The sequence below is a fragment of the Prosopis cineraria genome, unplaced genomic scaffold (genome assembly GCF_029017545.1).
Source record: "Prosopis cineraria cultivar Desert tree isolate PC_DT_omini unplaced genomic scaffold, ASM2901754v1 PC6, whole genome shotgun sequence".
NCBI lineage: Eukaryota > Viridiplantae > Streptophyta > Magnoliopsida > Fabales > Fabaceae > Prosopis > Prosopis cineraria.
Window position 1 is genome coordinate 27,869,212 of NW_026555337.1, and position 5,604 is coordinate 27,874,815.

A 5,604-nucleotide genomic window follows, 5' to 3' on the forward strand; every position below is an offset into this window, starting at 1 on the left:
TGGCGGTTTGTTTTTTTGTTTTTGAAAATTTTATTCGAAAACTAGTATTTCACCCGTGCAATGCACGGGTCCTCTTATAAGAATTATAATAATTTTTAATTCAACTTTTATTACTACATGAGGTTATTTAAATGAAGTTATAATTAAAAATATATTTTAAAATAATTAAAAATATATGATGGTATTACAATAATAAAAAAATTGCAATATAAATGAATTCAGAATGTGATGAATCAAGATTCAAATTCCTGTTGAGAGAAGTGACTATATTTAGTTTTCGACCATACTTAAAACTGGAATTACATCAGTACTCAATCAACACATATACACACGCATTTATTTAAATACAAATGTAGAAAACATTTCCTAAATATAATGGATATGAGTGTACTACAAAAGACATAGGCATGAAATCATAACATACACAATGAAATACATCTAATATAATCTGCAATATATCTAACATGAATGAATGTTCAACGATTCATTTAAACAATATGCATGTTTTAGCCATTAATACAATACACATAAGGACCACGATCGTTGTTTACTCGTTTATCAACTTTTCCGCCCATGGACGTGAATGCAAACATCATGTTGTATGCTTTAATATTATCAAGAAAATTCTTACTATCATCATCTATGGAGTGAAATAGCCTCTGTAGTTGCCAAGGAGCATGCTTTGGGTTAGGCAAGTCAACTTTCCCTTGAAGACAACATAATCCAAACTTTGGATGAAGGTTAGAACATTTTTTTCAAGTCATTCATTTATTCACATAATAGCTCCACAGTGAACACATGGATATGCTTGGTCGCCTAAATCAATGGGAGCTGAAAAATTAAAGTAATAAAATAAATTATGTTTATGTTAAACTTTGATTGTATGGATGTTATCAAATGTTTATAGATTGTCTGTCAAAAAAAATTAGACAATTAACATGCTCTAACATTATTTGTCACGTAATAATCAACTAACTTCTATTGTCACATGAAAGAAAATTTAATTGCAAAGTTTGTGTACTCAATGATCTATTAATATTAGTTCATTGCATAAAAATTAACTTGATGAGAATCCCATCTCATGAATAAACCTTCAAAATATATAGTATATTATTGAAAACATTTAACAAAATTAATGCGTACCAAATACCAATTATTAAACCTTGTACTCAAACACTTACAACTAACAGGGGGTTCAACTCCAAATTGTCTGTGGGTGTTGGATGTAGAGCATGTATGTTGAAGCACTGTAATTCATCCAGATACATTAGTAGGGATGAATGGATATATAACATTAAAATTTCATTCAAAAAAACATCTCGATCATATTTAACTAAGGCAATGTAACCCAATTGTTGAACCATCAAAAGTCAAATAAAGTACAATGCACATTTTAATTCTTTACAAATTTTCACATTATTGGAGCATGAAATGTTATGCAATGTGAATTTTCTACAGTTTCGAGGTTAATTATAAATAACATCTTATTATAAGAAACCTACCATTAGTGACATTGTATAAGGGAACTTTATGGGAGTGGCTACAAATGCTCGTTGGAGGTTTTTCCTTGTTGATTGGTTGCACTGAATCTTACATCAAAGAAGATGAAGAGGAAGAAGTATAAATACAAATGTGCAAGATATTCACATTTCAAATAAATTAGTTGAAAGCATATGACGGAGCAAGGATATAATACAAAAGGATTTGACAGGAAGTTTTAAGCCAAAGGCCTCACTTGTTATGCCATTCCTAGCAATAAATGTCCTCGTTGTTTGCTTTCTTTTCTTTTAAGATAGAAACCTATTGTTGTCTCGCAATTTTAGATGATGTGATATTTTTTTGAGGTAAAGAAAGATTAAAATGGAAAAGTTAGTCATACCCAGCAATTAAATTCAAAAATTCAAACATTAAAATTAAAACAAATGATAAATTAATATTTTAGTCTCATTGTTTTTCTTTTTTCACTATTTAAAGATAAAATTGTCGAGTGAATATTCAATGATCTAATTGAAAAATTAAGGTGAAATTTGTTACAAAAACCAAAATTCCAAAAGGAGCATTGCCTAAAAAAACGGGATTGTTCAAAAACATATATAACAATATCAATTTAAAATTTATGAAAAGATACTTTATTTGTAAAAGATAAAAAAGTAGTGGCCTGCAGTGTTGGGATATAAAATATGTGATATTCTTGAACATAGGAAGAAAGAAAACAATAGTGAAGTATGACACGTTTATATGACATTAGACTGAAGAGAATATCTGGCAAATTAAAAGCGTTTTACAATTTAATTTTAGGTAATATTTTTAATTACATCTTCATTATCTTTAGAATTATTTACTTCCCAAAAAAAAGTGGAAAAGACAAGTGAATGCCAATAAATAATTTTTTTCAAATTAAAAGATTCTAATTTGAAATAATTTCTCAATTAATGAACAATTTAAAATTTTAATTTTAAAAATATTTTATATATCTATATAAATAATACCTATTCCTATATAAAATTATTATTTTTAAAATTACCAAAAACCGCTTTCCTTCTTTATCCTTGATATTGATCTCAAATATAACTTTTTGAATATTGTCGTTTCGCGAGTAATTTTGAATTGATATAATAATTTTGTGAATAATTTAGATCATTTTCTTGAAAATTAAATCATATCAATAGTCAAATTAAAATTGAATTAAATTATTAGTTATTTTTTTATACCAATGTTATTATAATCGTGTGAATTAATAGAACACAATTTTGTGAATCAATTTATTTTTTCTCAATTTATAAGACGGTAATTTGAAAATATAACTTCTCTCCTGTGATCTCAAAATTTAAAAATATATTTCACAATTAATTCACAAATTATATTTATATATGTCCATCTATGAAAAAGGTTAAAATAGAAAACTAACCTTTGTTGCAAGCAGAATCAAGAGATGCATTCGTCTATTTCCTTTTACCCATTTTAACTGTGATAACATATATAGCATAATAATCTTTCTCAAGAAAAAATTCCATAAGCTACAATTTAATAGGATTGAAGAGGTTATTCATATAAAGTATTATACAAAATTAAAGAAGCTAAATGATGTATACCTCCAATTATCTAATATAATAGCTTAGATGCTTGTTACTATAGGCAATTCTTTGATTCATTGAACATGTAGAATTCTAGTTCACACGTAGCAACAACACAATGATGAAAATGATTATCAAAACCAGCCAAATGATTTTTTTTTTTCAAAAAAAAAAGTGTTGGTACATGAAGTTTAAATTTCACATTATTCATGTTTTTTTTTTTTACCACCACCACATTTATTCATGTTGAAAATACAAACTTAATGCTACAGTAATGAATAAAGGAAGGCGAAATGGTGGTTAAAAGGTTATAATGAACAAATACCAGAGAAGGAGAAGAAGACGAAGGAAGAAGCGCTTGTGTGGCTAATAGCCAACTCACAACATGGCCATATTATCTCCGAAGGTGGTTACTAAGGTGCCCATGATGATTTAATAAAATTTTTAAAAATAATGCAAAATATCAAAAAACGTGGCAGCTAATTTGACTATAATTTAAAATTACTAATTTATAATAAATATATTTTGTTTAAATTTTGCCAATAAAAAATATGTTGTTTAATTAAATTTCATGTTTGTTGAGATGAATATATCTGTTATTATATATCTCTTTATTTTATTTACACATATATTTATTATATTTATATAACCATATTCTCCATGATTTTTATTTTTCAATGCACATTTACCTCATAACTTGAACTTTTTTTCTACTGCTTTTAAGTGCCACATCAGGTTAACTTCCTTAACCCATGAAGTCTCAATGTGCGACCCACATCCCCTCAATGTCTCCATTAACTGTCATGATATGTGCACGCACAAAATAAAAGCTTTAATTTCACAGAATAAATATCTCATAAATTATATATTTGTAGTGCATATTAGCATAGACATTCACACACCTAGCAAAATCAACCAAATTAATATATAGAAATATATAACCACACACACACAAAGAGTTCGCTTACAAGATGTTCGATAGCCTACTAAACATAATTTGCAAATAAAACATAATTAAAATTAAATTTTAAACATACATCACATATATACATAATAGTCCATCATCCAAAATGGCATACTCTTGGTTCTCTTAGAGCGCCTAAATGGAACACATGTTGTAGGACTACTACTATCAGCAGATTCATCACTTGCTTCTACCACCTCGCTCTTGATTCCATCAGATGCTACAAGTCCAGTAATATTGTCAAGTTCATCATTTGCTTCTACTGCCTCACTCTTCACTCCATCAGATGCTATAAGACCACCAATATTGTCAAGTTCATCATTTGCTTCTACTGCCTCACTCTTCACTCCATCAGATGTTATAAGAGATGAGAAGTCAAACTATCTTTGACTCTAGTTCAAGCACCTCTTCACAGTGGTAGTGCCGACAAATTCTGGAGGAGGACACCACCATATAGGAGATGCTTTGGAGTATTCAATGGCGAGCAAGGCAGCTTTCTTGAATAACTCATCAATGTCAGAAAATGATGGATTCACGGTGAGTATTGAAGAATAATAAGTTCTTGCAATCATTAGTGCACTCACTCAGTTTTTATATATGAGACTTGCTATCTTTATCTCCAACAACCCACACGATCACATAAACACCCACGTTTACAACTATATGAGAGAGGGGAGATAATGGAACATGGGAAATTCACTTTATTTAAATGTATAGCTGATTGATGATGAGAAATAATATCATTATATAGTCAAAAATATTTGTTAAGAAATTATGCAATTAGAAATAAATGATGTACATAAAACCATATTTAATAAGATTAATCATTATTAGGCACCACATTTAATAGATATATAATTGACTCAAAAATGGAAAAATTTTAAAATTTATATAGTCAAATAAATATGTAACTACCCAATCTTGTGAAATGTAAATACATGTATAGAAAAAAGCATTTATTAACAGTTAATTAATTAATTATATAAGATAAAGTTGATATAATAATTGCACTATCTCTAAAAAAATATTAAAATGACATGGGTATAATTTTTTATAAAATTTTTTAAAATTTAAATACACACCAAATCTTAGTCGTTAGAAGGAATTTATATTAGGAAATTCTTTCTTAAATTAAATTCCAAAAATATAGGGATCACTATTATTAGGAGGGTATGGTATATATTAAATCAAGCAACATGGGGATCATGATATTATATTATTTTTAATAAAATACATTAATTTAATCAATTATAGTTGGCTCCCAAATTGATAATTTTATAGATAAAATTACATTAATAATTTTTTTATAAATAGCAATAATATGCTTGAATTTGAAAAACTCCCAAATTGAATCAAACATCAATCGTGGAGTCTAGGAAGCTATTGGAATTCAACCAGTCACATATAAATCAAAATCTAAAATTTAGAATCAATAACTCAAAGTGATTTGTATTAATTAGCACCATGATCCCGACATTAGTTGATTATAAAATCCACTTATATATGAAAATTAAAAATTAAAAAAAAATCTAACTTGAATTGTGGAGTAACGAATTTATTGGGATA